This window comes from Kogia breviceps, chromosome 8 (genome assembly GCF_026419965.1).
Source record: "Kogia breviceps isolate mKogBre1 chromosome 8, mKogBre1 haplotype 1, whole genome shotgun sequence".
In the NCBI taxonomy this organism is placed as follows: Eukaryota; Metazoa; Chordata; class Mammalia; order Artiodactyla; family Physeteridae; genus Kogia; species Kogia breviceps.
Genome location: NC_081317.1, coordinates 57,251,700 through 57,267,428, shown reverse-complemented (window position 1 = coordinate 57,267,428; position 15,729 = coordinate 57,251,700). Strand labels below are relative to the sequence as shown.

Sequence of the window (15,729 nt, the reverse complement as noted above, 5' to 3'; positions counted from 1 at the left end):
ATTTTACAATATATCAGTAACGTGCAATCTCGGATAATCCCTTACAGTGTAACCAGACCCTTGAGTATAAAGGCTCCTGAACACTCATCTTTATACCCCTATAGCAACTAGGGTTGTGCCTTGCACATTTTAAACAAAGTATGTTGGCTTTATACTTAATTCATTTCTGTTGACAACTGACCACTTGTCATTTCTATAAACCCACTATCTTTAGACAGATGCTTACTAGCTATCTAAAATAGTCAGTATGAGTCCAAAACCTAAGTTGTCCAACACCTGGTCAGGCAGTCACACGTGCAAAGGCAGATATCCAGAAGTTTTATACTATGTACTTAAGAAATAAAGATATGAATATTTTCTAATAGAAGTAAAAAATTCATTTTTCTCAAAATATTTTGAGACCTTGGTTGGGCCTATGCTTCTGAGTTCACTTTATCACCAGATTATTTACAGGCTTAGGGACAAAAACTTAAATTTTTTAAAATGCAAAAGGGAATGACAATACAGAAAAAGAGTGACTGTCATAGGAAAGTGAGCTAGGAGGGGAAAAAAAAGAAATTTAGGGATGAGGAACTAAGTATTGGAAAGAGAGCTCAAAATGCAAATACAGAATATGAATATACATTTAAAATTTGACAGACTAGAAGCAATTTCCACTTGCGGCCAACAATGAATTACTCAATGTTAAAACTGAATTATTAGAACATTTAAAACAAGTTAATTGAAATAGTAAGTAGTTGCATTCTGGCCAGGGTTTGAGGAATATCAGCATGAGCAGATATGGTAGAGGAAAGGAGTAGGAGAGAAGTCTCTTTTATAAAGATTTGGTAAAACTAAAATGGCAAAGAGCAAATTATTACCTAGGTATATGACAGTAGAGACTGGAGTAGTCAATTTTGAATATATCAGTTGAATTCCTAATAGGGAACTCTAGATGTGTACCAAAAATACAGAATAGGGAGAAAAAAAGCATAGAAAATGGATGTGGATGAAGTAACATGAAATGTATTTAAAAAGAATATTACTGAATGTCTTTACAGCTAGTCTAAGTTAAAAATATAAAAGGCTTTCATTTCTACTTTTATTGAAAAAAAATTTTAATTTGTATGGAAACACAAAAGACCCCGAGTAGTCAAAGCAATCCTAAGAAAGAAAAATGGAGCTGGAGGAATCAGGGTCCCTTACTTCAGACTATACTACAAAACTACATTCATCAAAACAGTATGGTACTGGCACAAAAACAGAAATCTAGATCGATGGAACAGGACACAAAGCCCAGAAATAAGCCCATGCACCTATGGTCAATTAATCTACAACAAAGGAGGCAAGACTATATAACGGAGAAAAGATGGTTTCTTCAATAAGTGGTGCTGGGAAAACTGGACAGCTACATGTAAAGGAATGAAATTTGAACATTCTCTAACACCATACACGGAAATAAACTCAAAATGGATCAAAGACCTAAATGTAAGACCGGATACTATAAAACTCTTAGAAGCAAACGTAGGCAGAACCCTCTCTGACATAAATCGCAGCAATATCTTTTTGGATCCACCTCCTAGAGTAATGAAAATAAAAACAAAAATAAACGAAAGGGACGTAATTAAACTTAAAAAGTTTTGCACAGCAAAGGAAACCATAAACAAAACAAAAAGACAACGCACAGAATGGGAGAAAATATTTGCAAACGATGCAACAGACAAGGGATTAATCTCCAAAATATACAAACAGCTCATGCAGCTCTATGTCAAAAAAACAAACAACCCAATCAAAAAATGGGCAGAAGATCTAAACAGATATTTCTCCAAAGAAGACTTACAGATGGCCAGTAGGCACATGAAAAGATGCTCAACATTGCTAATTATTAGAGAAATGCAAATCAAAACTACATGAGGTATCACCTCACACCAGTCAGAATGGCCATCATTAAAGTCTACAAACAATAAACGCTGGAGAGGGTGTGGAGAAAAGGGAACCATCCTACACTGCTTGTAGGAATGTAAATTGGTACAATTACTATGGAGAACAGTATGGGGGTTCCTTAAAAAACTAGAAATAGAACTACCATATGATCCAGCAATCCCACTCCTGGGCATATATCTGGAGAAAAACGTAATTTGAAAAGATACACGCACCCCAATGTTCACTGAAGCACTGTTTACGATATCTAAGACATGGAAGCTTTTATTCACCTCAATGCTCATCAACATAGGAATGGATAAAGATGTGGTACATATATATAATGGAATACTTCCCATCCATTAAAAAGAATGAAATAATGCCATTTGCAGCAACATGGATGGACCTGGAGATTATCATACTAAGTGAAGTAAGTCAGACAGAGAAAGAGAAATATTGTATGATATCACTTATATGTGGAATCTAAGAAAATGATACAAAATGAACTTATTTACAAAATAGAAACAGACTCACAGACTGCAAAAACAAACTATGGTTACCAGAGGGGAAAGGTTAGGGGGAGGGATAAATCAGGAGTTTGCGATTACATATATACACTACTATATATATATATATATATCTATATATATATATATATAGATATATATATAGATAGATAGATAGATAATCAACAAGGACCTACTGTATAGCACAGGGAACTCTACACAATATTCTGTAATAATCTATATGGGAAGATAATCGGGAAAAGAATGGATGTATGTATAGGTATAACTGAATCACTTTGCTGTACACTTGAAACTAACACATTGTAAATTAATTATCCTCCAATATTAAATAAAAATTTAAAAAGATAAACGGTTAGAACTTCAAACATTTAATATATATTAAAGTATTTTTTAATTAAAAAAATAAAATAAAAGACTTGCACTTATTTTACTTTTCATACCTATTATCATTTGTTACTTCTAAACAGTGGCTGTAATGGTTCCACAGAATATCAAAGGAATGACTTGTCTTAGAAATGTACTGACTTTTACAACTAGCGAACTGCTTCTCTCCATGAACCAACGTGCAATAAAACAGTTCAAGCCCCCTTTTAAGAAAATCAACTGTTTGTTGATTTTCTAAATCACCAGGAGCACTATTTACTTATGGTTATTTGAGAAAGATAAGATAGTATTAAATAAAAATCATAAAGGAATTAAGTCACTTTAATAAAGATAAAAATTTTATTCATGGAGAGAATGCACACAACATTTCATTTTTTACTTTTTATGGAGTCACCTATCAAGGCAGGAAACAAGATTTGTGTCATCTCACCCATCCTCTCCTTCAGTGTCTATTTTCATGAAGTCTAAAATAGACACTGTCTGTAAATTTACACGCTCTATTTGCTTATGCTCACGTGTCTCAGGAGTAATGCATAGAGGTTACCCTACCAGACCAAAAGGTAAAGTGTATGTAAACTCTTGCCAGCAAAGGAGAGCACGACCAGGCCAGCTTGTACTTTCTCCCCAAATGCTCTCCTGAGTGATTATTTCTCAGCAGCACTTCTATTTCACCTTCATTTCCCAGTGAGGAAGCAAGTAAAGAATTCTTCCAAATGGAGAGAGAGATTAAAAACTCTGGCAAATTCTCTTGTTGGTGTAGTGAGGAAAGGCAGATTCTAGATAAACATCTAAGAAGTGGAATAGGGTAATAACACCCCCCAAAATTAACCCTAATTGAAGGTAATTTTTGTTATTTTATTTTGCTAACTCAGAAAGCATTTCCAAATGAGGGCTGACTGCCACTGTATTCCATCAATGAGGAGAATTCCAGTTAGCACTGATTTCCGATTATTAGAAGAGGAGGTAATGGGGAAAATGTGTGCATGTGTGTAAGAGAGAAAGAAAAGGCGTTCTGTTAAGTCTCTCTCCTTTACACCTCAGTTCCAAGGCAGCAAGGAACAAGGAATGAATTCACATTGATATCTGAATGTGCCAGATGTGCCCACCTAATTATAGTATAGTCTAAACATATTTACTAAGCTCAACACCAAAATGAAGTAGTGCTTAGGAAGAAAATGATACAGAGTGGGAGTATCCATAAGGCAAATCTTCAGGCACACTTTCAGGCCTCCTGCCTTCCTCCTTGTATGGAATCCTACAAAGGTTAGGTTTTAACAACTGTTTCGGGGGGGGTTCCCAATGTTAACCCCAGGATCAGTAAGACTCACAGGACTTGGCATATAATCATGCTCACAGCTAAAATTTATTACAGAGTGAAAGGACACAAAGCAAAATCAGCAAAGGGAAAAGGGCATGGGGCAAAGTCCAGAAGAAACCAAGAGCATCCTTCAAAGAGTCCTCCCCACAAGGAGTCACACAGGATGCACTTAATTTCTACAGCACTGAATTGTGACAACACATGTAAAGTGCTGTCTACAAGGGAAGCTCCTTAGCAACTCAGTAGCCGTGGTTTTCACTGGGGGTTGGTCACATGGGCCCCCTTTGCCGAGCATGTACCGAAAGCCAAAATTCCAGACTCCCAGGAGGAAAGCGAGTGTTCAGCAGAAACCATATTCTTTGCACAAGCAGCTTGGAACAGTGAGCTACTCATCAATTATGGAATGGTGGGAACACTCTCCAGATCCAAGTTCCTAGATGCCAGTGAAGGGCCAATCTTGTAAGCAGGCCTTTCTAAAGACAGCAGCCTCAGGCCTGCTATGTTAACACTTTTCTGCACACCTACCCATCACTGTTTCAGATCCACCATTGTTTCAGATCTGTACTCCCAACTGCCATCCCACACAAAAACGGATTCAAGGATTGTGGTCCTAGATGGCCACAAGCTCAGCTCTGATACTTGATCCAGGAAAGGGCGTACAGGTGGGAGACAGGGAGATGTCCGTCTTTATTTGCACACAGGGATGTGTGATTTACTGGTGCCCTCTGTAGTGTCAAGTTAAGTTGAGTCAAAAGACACTACTGAAAACATGATTTGTACCTAAGAGGAAAACACCCCTACCATTATAAATTGCACAATAATACATACATGAGATTAATAGAAGCCTATTAATAGACTAATACATACATGAGATTCATGAGGTTCATAGAAGCCAAGGGACTATGTTAGCTTCACTTCCTTTAGAGAACATCCATTCAAATGAGTATTTACTGTATCAAATGTTATTTATTAGAAGATGCAACTAACGGTTCCCCAAAAGAGGCCTCTGGTCCAGTAGAGGCCGGAAAAGCAGCTTTTGTGGGTGCTTTCAACATTCACTTCTAATAACAAAAATCAGTATGGGGATGTTTACAAATCTCTTGGTTTTGATTTTTATATTAAAATAGGGAGAAGAGTCTTCATTGTTGTCTACAACTGGCTCGTCAGTTCTTAGACTACCAACATGATGTCCAACTTATTTATGGAAATCTCCTAGAAATAGAAGATAACTTAGGAAAAGGAAATCAATATAGCATTTTGGTTTCAAACCAATCCACCGACTCTATGTGAAAGTATACAAAATAAAATTCTAATTTCAAGTCACATTTCCTAAAGCACTCTCACAAGGTAGAGGTTGACCCTCAGATCTAACTAAAGGGCTCTCAGAAATCTGCATTAAAGAGAGAGGTGTGATGTGGACTTGGCTTCAATGAAAAGTAATGACCACTGTTCACTAAGCACTCACTATGTGCTAAGCACTAAGGGAAAAAGCACTTTACCTGCGTTAGCTCCCTTAGTAACCCTGTCACTCAGTGCACGCATGAGGGTTGGAAACCGCATTGCAACTCAAGTCCAGAGCAAGGGGAGAACATCGAGCAAATACATGCACCGTCCTTCTGTTGAGTTTCCTAGTTCTGGTAAGAGCACTCCTGCTGAGTGGGGATATGGCAAAAGAAAACACATGCCCTCCACGTCACACGCGCAAGGCAAGTGCAGAAACCTTAGTCTCTTGTGAATAACACCACTCATCAAGACAGAAATCCTTATTGAAGTAATGGGAAAAAAAAAACAACTAGAGAGTTAAATGGAAGGCAAAATATACCCATATGCATGTATCTCCTTCTTCCCCCAGGATACTACTCAGAGTTCAGTGTCATGAAGTAGCATTTGTCCTGACGTGTGTGATCGTGTTCTACAACACGACCTCCCTCCTTCCGCAAAAGGGTCTGATGCTCACAAGTAGCTAGAAAAGAAGCAAGAGACACAGCAACGCCTGGAGTCCTGACTGAGGGTGTGCTTCATAAACAACATTCTGGGAGTTTCCCAGCCTTTGTAAGTAATGCTCTCAGGCCACAGGTGCTGGATTTGTTTTCTGTGGCTTGAGGGTAAAACTCTCTGCAATGGATTTTACTGAAGATAGCAGGTGCCATGTGAGGCTCTGGGCAAAACGAAACATGGAGGTCTTTGATCACTCCAAGCCAACAAGGAAGAACACACCTATGTGTAAAAGTCCCTGATCCGAGACCATTACCATTCTCCACAGAAGCACAGGCAACACGCGGCACAAGAAGGGAGACTCGGGACCTGGGCCGGAGGCACCCACACACATAGCAACAAAGCAAACAGCACGCAAACAGCAGCTGCACTGACGTTCAGCAAAGACGGAGGCTGGTTTTTAGATCTTACATGGGAGAGAACAAAGCCCAATTAATCACAAGGAAGACAACTGGAAAGTTGAGGCTTCTGCACCTATCCACAATAAAAAAAAAAAAATCATGGCAAATGCATATATTCTGGCATATATCTTTCACATACATAAACCACAGACTTCCTATGGCCACAGCTGCCAGCTCCATTATCCCTTTCTGTAAGGGCTTTGAGAAAGAAAAGGAGAGGAAATAGGGTAAAAATATTTCCATTATATACGGAATGGACTGTTGCCAGATAAATATTTTTTAGCCTTCAAGAACATTTTAATATGGATTTCTGGCAAAATTTTTAATCATCAAATAAATATTTTATTAAAGTTAATAACACCAAACAAGAGGCCAACTCCAAGCTGTATCACAGAAGTCACAGTTTAAAAAGGAGCCATAGACTCAAAGAAATGCAAATAGTTAGGTGGCAATGTTTAGATATTCTTCATCCAAAATAAAATGTTTCTTATTCGATAAAAAAAAAAAAAAAAAAAAAGGAGCCATAGCTTACAATGGAAGGGAAATTCTAAAAAAGAGCACAAAAGATCGTTGACTCTCAAGGAAAAAAAAGGATAAGCTCTGGTTCTAACAATCCTAAAATACCCTCTCCACAGAAGTAAGGGGAGGCAGAATGGAGTGGAAAAACAAATCGTATCAAATAAAATAAGATAAATAAATAAGAGTGTGAAGCCACAAGTCTGTGCTCCAGTACCAAGCCTTTTCCTTACTAGCTGTGACCACAATAAGCCTCAGTTTCCCAGCTAGGAAACGAGACAGTAATACCTGACTTTTACTGTTATCCTTAGGATTATCAGTCATTATTAGGGTTGAATTAAGTGACGTACAAATACTTATGACAGGCCTTGCCAAATTCCGAGGCACACTGCAGGCACTCAGGAAATGCTTGCTCATAGATATACTTTTAGCTTTCACATAAATCCAAGGATTAACTGAAATCTTGACCTTCCATCTAGAAATCTGTACAATATGATCTGCTGAGACTGCATATATAATAATAAACAATAAGTGACACAACAGTCACTTGTCACAAAGGTTAAATTTTCATAAATTATATTAATAGTCTTTACTGGAAAATCTACTTTGATCAGCTTAAGATTCTCTTGGTTACAGGTGCCATGTAAAACATGCAGAGATAAGATTCTTACTGTAATAATAGGATCTTTTCTGAATACTTTTCAAGTGAATATCATTCACTGAGTCAATGACAACTCCTTTTAAAAAACAATTATTTTACCCTTTTAGTTTACTGTTTTTTGGGTATTGGGTGTATGTGTGTGTGTGTGTGTGTGCGTGTGTGTAAAAGAGAATACATGTGTGCAGAGAACCCAGAGGACACAGATGTGCTTTGTTTGTTTTTAATAAAAGTATGGCAGGAATCTGATTCTGCTTCTCCAGTACAACGGAAGTTCCTTCAGAGAACAGAGAAGCCACTTGAATGAGGATTTATGACGCAATGAGAGCCAAATACTTCACAAATGAAGCAATCAGATAGGTGACTTTGTAAATATTTTATTAATCCTCTATGAGTCTCCTAAGTGAGGCCTCATAGATGCTTATATTTTTAATCTGCTATGAATAAATGCTTCAATCCTGTGCCTGCATTCCAATGACCCAGGATTAAACAGGGGAGTGTAGACGGTTTCAGGTGTCACAGGTACGACTCCCTGTCAAGACACAGAACCCAGTGACATGCCCCCCACCAGGGACAGCTCGCTCCAGTGATTCAAGGAGGTTACAAAAGCGCAACAGGCCCTATTGTCAGCTAGGTAGTTTTACATACCTACCGTGTCAGGGGCTCTCAACCTTCCTGGGAATTTATTCTGCTATAAGAGGTATTGCTTTTCTAACACCCTCCACCTGCCACTGAGCTGGAAGGCCGCTCGCTTCTCCTGGGCTTCCAGTTCACCAATGCTGGGGATGTGCTCGTCCAGGTATGTTAAGTAAACACAATCTTGCTCTTGCTTCCTAGCAAATAATTTTTGTAGTGCCTCTCCTTGATTTCGTTCGCATACTTCTAGTTGTAGACATCCAATTACAAGATAAATTCAGGTCTGCCTGCTTCGCATCATGTGCGGTTCCTATTAACATTTAATAAGTGTCCGTCGGCAAGTCTGTGGACTGCTCTTCTACCCGCTCCCCCCCCTCAGAAATCATCCTGCTGTCTCTGAGCTAACCCAAGATCTCTTCACTCTCATTCTTTATTATTATTATTTTTTATAACCCCAAACCTTCTCCATTCACCGGCCAAAGAAAAATGTTCTTCACGCCTGTTGAAACATGGTATGCGATGTAAAGGAAATTTGGCTTTATTCTAAGAATTAATAAAGTGATCCGCCTAAAACAACTCAGGAGCAACCTCCTGAGCTTTCTGCCCCCAACTTTTACTTTTACCCTACACCTGTATCTTCTCTACCCTCTCAAAAGTTTGAATTAAATTTTTGCCTGTAAGTGCAAATTGGTGGACAGTGAGAACGAAGATCAAATCGTATGCCTCATGTTGGCAAAATGACTAACACAAAGAGTCAGAAACTAAGTTCGGAAAAAAGTGAAGGAGGGCTTCCCTGGTGGCGCAGTGGTTGAGAGTCCGCCTGCCGATGCAGGGGACACGGGTTCGTGCCCTGGTCCGGGAAGATCCCACATGCCGTGGAGCAACTAAGCCCGTGAGCCATGGCCGCTGGGCCTGCGCGTCCGGAGCCTGTGCTCCGCAATGGGAGAGGCCACGGCGGTGAGAGGCCCGCATACCGCGCAAAAAAAAAAAAAAAAAAAAAAAAAAAAAAAAAAAAAAAGTGAAGGAAAAAACCCTACTAACGTCTGATAAGATCCAAGCTAACAGGAAGTGGCAAACTCACGCTTTAGTTGTACGACAGAAAAGACTCAATCTGCCTTCCAGCTACATCATCATCCCTCGCCCTCACGCTGGAAATGGGGAAGGGAGAGAACACGTCCTCAGTCTGTGATGGGGATTCAAAGACAAGGTCATTTGCTCCACCACTGCTTGCGCCTGGTCTTCACCATCCACCTCCTTTGCCAGAAGAAATACATCCTTCCTCTCTTTGTTCTTTGTTTTCATCCATTTGTTCAAGGTTATTTGATGCGCTCTCTCTCCTGTGCTTCAGATCCAAAAAGGCCCTGCAGGAAGTTTCTTCCCTCCCACTCTTGTGTGATGTCCTGGTTTTTAACTCCCAAATTTCTAGCCCCATCTTCCCTCTTCTCCTGAACTGACCATTCCCCCGACTCAGAGCTCACCTGTTTCTTTCCTCGTACAGCTCTGCTTGCCTCTCGCCATTTTCACTCCTGAAAGCAACCTTCCTTTCCTGATCACTCCTCCCATTTTGGTTCAGGGAAAGGAGGGTTGTTGCCAAAGGTGTGCAGTCACACCGATAGAAGCTAGGAGCACGTGCAACAGGAAACACCAATTATCCCACGGCAAGTGCAAAGTGAACGTTCAGGAGATTGAACCACAGTGAACGAGAAGACCTTCTGTGATCATTTGGGAAAGTAGAGAACAATGACCACATTGAAAAGGTGCCACTGTGAGCATACAAGATCTACAAAATCCCTGGGGTGATCTATACAAAGGGAAGGCGTTCTCAGTGCCATTTCACTGTGCTCATAAAATCAGAATTAAACTCCCATTTGTCACAAATGAGGGTTACATATAGTCACTGACAGGAGATTATTTCCTAATTCCTCCTTGGAGTACCAAATTCATAACTGAAGAAAACAAAGATAAATGGTTTAAAAATGGGAAGGGGACATAGAGTAGAGGCTAATTATAGCTAACAAAGCTTTAAGACCCTCAAATATTCATATATTTACTTATTTGTTTCTTCCCTCAGACTAAGGTTCAGTTGATATATGCTAAGACTGCCCACGTCTGGACATCTGTTCTTACTGTACAGTGCCTGTGCCATTCGAATTATTAAAATTATTTTAAGACTATGCCTGTATTCTCTTCCATATGTCTACTTTTCTTCTCTGAATATTCTGAAAGAAGTCTTCAATTTTTGTCTCTGGGTTTGTTGTTTTGTAACTACATCATTACACGTTATGATGCAATGTTGTTTTTCAAAATTTGAACAGTATCTTTTCTATGCATCAACCCTTGAAAAGTTAAGCCAATCGTGTCCTCCTTCTTCCATAAGTCATTCATCAAGATAGCTGATACCTGTGCCTCAACTGTGAACTATGTGCTTAGACCTAAATAAGTGTGGAGATGATACCTCTTCCTCTAACCTTTCTCAATGCTAACAGCCCTCAAGGATGCTGCCCCCGTGATGATTCTAATCATTTCTCTCCCTTACCCCCAATCCTCCAATGGCTCCCCATCTCCCAGAGCAGTGGTCCACAAACTCATGATCAGTAATGGAACATGAGTACACAGCCCAACACTGGTATACTGACTTAAAGGAGTGACATCAAAAACTCTTTAATAACTGGCAGGGCTGGACAACCATCAATCTGAACAGCTGCCATAACCGATCAGAAAACACCAGCCAGAAAAATAATTATTATGGGCACACTTGTATACTGGCTGAATATCATGCTCAAACTATCTACATGTACCATTCTACTAATACACAATGCCTTATATAATGTATATGTATATTATTAATATTATGAGGCAAATTTAAAATGAGAAAAAAATATAGACATTTATCATTATCTTCCCATTTCTCAATGTCTATACCACCAGCATGCCACTCAGCAGATGACTGGCACAGAGTATAAACTCAAAACACCTTTTTCTGTACAAGGCCCTTTAAGATCTGGCCTCTGGCTACCTGTCCAGCTTTACTGCCTGTGAATCTTTTTATGCTCCAGCAATACTGATTCACAAACTTCTGGAACAGGCCATGGCTCCTCACAATTCTATGCTTTAGAGGATGCTGTCCTGTTAGCCTGAATGGAATACTTTGTTCCCGAGAAACTCCTACTCTCGTCTTGTCTTTTCGAGTGTCACTTCAATTGCTACCTGTCTCTTTTGTGAAGTCTTCCCCGATTGCCCACGACACACTTAGAGGCTCCTTTTTCTATTAACACTGCAGTAGCAATAGTTAATATTGTTCTGAGCATTCGCTTTCCACCAAGTATTCTGCTAGGTACTGTGTACCTGTGCCATCTTGAACAATTTCCCCAACCATTACCACGTTGTAGGTAGCTACTATTACTAACTCTAAGCTAAGGCTTGAAAAGGTTAAAAATCTTATTCAAGTGACTCGGCTAACAGAAGGTAGGGGAGGTATTTAGGCCCAGTCTGACACCAAAGTACATACTCTTATCCCTCGACTCAGCCACACTTCCAATAATACAAGTATCATATGGCACTCAAACTGTTGGTTTGTGTGACAAAAAAACTCTGTCAACAAACCTGGTGATTTTTACCTTTATATCCAAAGCCCTTAGCACACAGCAAACTTATGAAAAATGCTGGCTGAGAGGATGTATATCTACTTAAAAATCCCACATTTTTAAATTAATTATGAGCTATTCAGCCTATGCACTCCGGAATTTGACATTTTACCTCTGTCTGTGCTTTTAATATTTTAAACATCGCTAACACCCTAGGTAGTGTGCATGACCAAAATTTAGCTTATCAGAAGTAAATCTTGCATTCACCTTACAAGAGTACGAAACTCTGAAAGAGGGAATGTTCATACCGTATCGATGATTCTCTCAGGTCTATAAGGATAAATTCTAAAGGCCCAACAAATACTATATTGCCCTGCACTGACACAAAAGGGAAAAGAACTCTGGTCAGTATGGGTACATAACCTTAACCCTTTTCTATCTGTCTTTTCCTTCCCCTCCCACTTCCTGGAGGGAAGGAGGGAAGGAAGGGGGAGGCGGGGATAAGTGAGCTGGGACAGGGGAGTGTGGATAGAAAAAATGGTAATAGCTCACAGGAAATGCTGCCCTGCATTTGTCTGACAGAGAGAATGATATAAACTAGGAAAAACTGAGATCTCAGCTTTCTAAATATGTCCCGATTGCTTTACCGTCACCTAGATTCTTGTGTGTATCTACTTCCCTTTACTCAACTGTGCACTCTTTGAGGAGAGAACTTCAGACAAGATCACCTGGTTCAGTCACCTTCTACCTCCTTCCAGACTGGGTCCCCCATCCCTTCAGCCCTAAACCAGTCTCTAGCCTTCAAACATAGTGAAACTTCTGAGATACAAGTATGATCCACATCTTATATTTCTTCTTCGTTTAAGTCTCTTGGAAGCAAAGACTGTTTTATCAAACTGTGGAACCACCAGGAGACACACCATAGAATCCAGCCTTTGGAGGCTCTACTGAATGATACACAAAAGGTCAATTGTGGGTAGTATGAGGAATAACTACTTAGGAAAGGGGGTGAAATAGAAAAAAATCAGTTTTAGTTATGTTGGTATGGATTTGCTGATAGTGCCACCAGGCCTTGAGTCAATGGACATTTGAAAATGTGGAACTGTGGTGCCGAAGGAAGGGAGACGCAAGGGAATCAGCTGTGGGTCATCTCCCCAAAGGCGGCAGCTGTAGCTGTGGCAGATAGTCAAGGCAGATCTAGAGAGAAAGGAAACTACATTGTGGGAGGACAGCCTCTAGGAGAACACCTTGGAGCTGGGCAAGTTACTAGATGGGCAAGTCAGATGGCTCCTACCTCTCGCTGTGAGACGGAACGTTCCCGGTGTGCAGTCAGATGGAACGGCACTTATCTCTGTGGAACCTAACATTGCATCTCTGTGGAAAAGGTAAGCCATTCTGGCAACATGATGTAATGCAATGACATTTGGAAAAATGTAGCTTCTGTCATAACAAACCATGTGTCATATTCCTCATCTTCAGAAGAGGATCCTACCTTTTTGCCCCTTATGGGCTTCTAACGAGAAACAAACCTGAAAGTGCTCTTAAAAGGTAAGACTGCTACACTTATGAATTCCTTTAAGGAACTCAAGTTGACTCTTGTGAATTAAAAGATTAAGTGGGAATATCCTTTAACATATAAAAACAAAAAGGCAACTATATCTGGAGCTGATCCTAGTTCAACAACTGTCAAAGCAAACTTGGGCAGTCACTTCACCTCTCCTTGCCCCAATTTAAAGTGATTTAAATTTCATTCCTGACTATCTCATTAAGGTATTATGATGATTAAGTACCTCAAATGTCTTAAGATCCAGTGAGTAATGTCTTACCATTTGGGGGAGCAGTCATGTGATACTATGGCTTGTCTGAATAATTTTAAAAGCTGTGTGATGTTTCTCCAAATTTTCTGGGTCTTTGATACCAAAGATAAACAGACAAGATACCCAACTCTTGAATGAAGTAGCACTTGCTTTCAAGTTCTAAGAGAATTATACTTTGTAACCGCACTAATAGAATGCACAGTGATCAGCAGTAAAATTTAATGTTGCTTACCCTTGATTACGCAACTTGAATATAAGTTAGGAAGACGCACCCCAACTTAAAAGAACACCTCTTAGGAAAATCTTAGTTCCGCATACACATCATTATATGCTGCTTTCTTGAAAGTCATTCATAATGTAGCACCAAGAGGAACATTTAGGAACATTATCATGACAGACAAGAGACAATGAGGGGTGGAGAGGAAGGGATGAGTTCCAGGTCTATTTAGAAGCAACAACTTGTTGTGGGGTGGGAAGCAATCAGACAGAAGAGATGGGAAAGAAGAAAGCATCAAAGATGGGACCCTCAATATTATAAGCCCGGTTGTCCAGATACATACTGGCTGGGTGAAGGTTTGGGGAGAAGGATAAGTCATCAGGTCATATACATATTAAGAATAAAGTATCTCTGCCACACTACTGTTTGGAAAATTCCTTCATCAGCTTCCCGGTTTACTTTCATATATTGCAAGAACAGGAAAACCGGAAGAGTTTTAGTTGAAACTTTCTCTGAAAAGTTTAAAATTGTTTGAAAGATTAAAAATATTCAGTATTTCTCCCAAGTTACTACTCAAAGAACCGTTCACACACTATACTAATACAAGTCTCCCCGTCTAAGAACACCCACGATGAGCTCATCTTGGGAGCACAGAGCACTCCACCAAAACGGACCTGAAACGGCATTAAAGCAAAAGAACCTCAACCAGACTTCTCTGTTCCAGCTTTAACCTACGACTAGAACTATACAGGAATGTTAGAAATTGCCATGCTATTTGAGAACAGAGCAAAGAAAGGAAATAGCAACAGGGCTTCCGTCCCTCTAGGTATAACGCTATACAAGTAGATCTGATTTTATACCCTGGCAAATTCCATGAATGCTTTAGTCTCACGAAAATAGCAGATAATCTATTAAATTCATGAAGATAAGGGTACTAGGTTGCATTTTTCAAAGACAATGTTAGGTACGGTTAATATGCCTAAACTAACAAAAGAACATCACTGCACACACAGCACTGTGAACACAACTCTGTCTGCACGCACAAGTTATGCACTTGCCTCTTAGCCTGAACATGGCAGTGCTTTTAAAAATACGTCAAAAGTTATTTCAGAACTCACAGTATGTTGCTATGGTGCATGCTGCTGCAAAGAAAAAGCTAATGGGCTCTCTACTTAATGTGATTAGAGCCATTATTGACATAATGCCAGGAAGACGCAAAACCATTAGCATTACACTACAGCTCACTTTAGCATCCACTCAGATTTAGTATTTGATCCACAATTTTAATTTTGTTCTGCTCTATTCAGAGCTGCATTACACAAAATGCATAATTAAAAGCTGCTGTGATTCTCTCTACTTCTCAAATTAAAAACACAGCAAACATTTGTAGTTCTAATCCACTAGAAATTAATAAATCAAATAGTGTCTTTTATCCTCTTTTCTTCCGTGCAATTCAGGTTGCAGGTTGGGAATACTTTTGCCTGCGATAGAGTAGACTACAGACAGAGCGGCAGCTCAAAGGAAAGAAAAGTCCCCAAACTGCCTACTGTAAAGGCAAGTGAGAACCTGGAGGGCCTAGAAGCACAGATAGCCTTCTAATTCCAAGCGTTAAGCCGGAAGGGCTTTCTGCAGAGAAAAATTTTAATCAATTCACCATAAATCCTTTTGATGCATTTTCCTTCATTAGCTCACTTTGTCAAGCATACACATGCTCCTAATTTAATTTAATCAAATTCACCATGTCTTTCTGTCAACAGTGAAGCAATTCCCATGTCCA

At 39.6% G+C, this 15,729-nt stretch overlaps 1 protein-coding gene across 21 annotated transcripts in view; it reads right to left on the bottom strand.

The window, feature by feature from the left end:
* BNC2 (basonuclin zinc finger protein 2) overlaps positions 1-15,729 on the bottom strand; it is a 423,886-nt gene that overhangs the window by 41,180 nt on the left and 366,977 nt on the right. The window contains exon 1 of one of the 21 annotated variants that reach the window (XM_067041459.1): positions 6,535-6,550. The exons of the other annotated variants lie outside the window; for them this stretch is intronic. The gene's annotated coding sequence lies outside the window, so the exon portion shown is untranslated. Of the gene's footprint in view, positions 1-6,534; positions 6,551-15,729 lie in introns of those variants that run through there. 21 annotated transcript variants of the gene reach the window in all.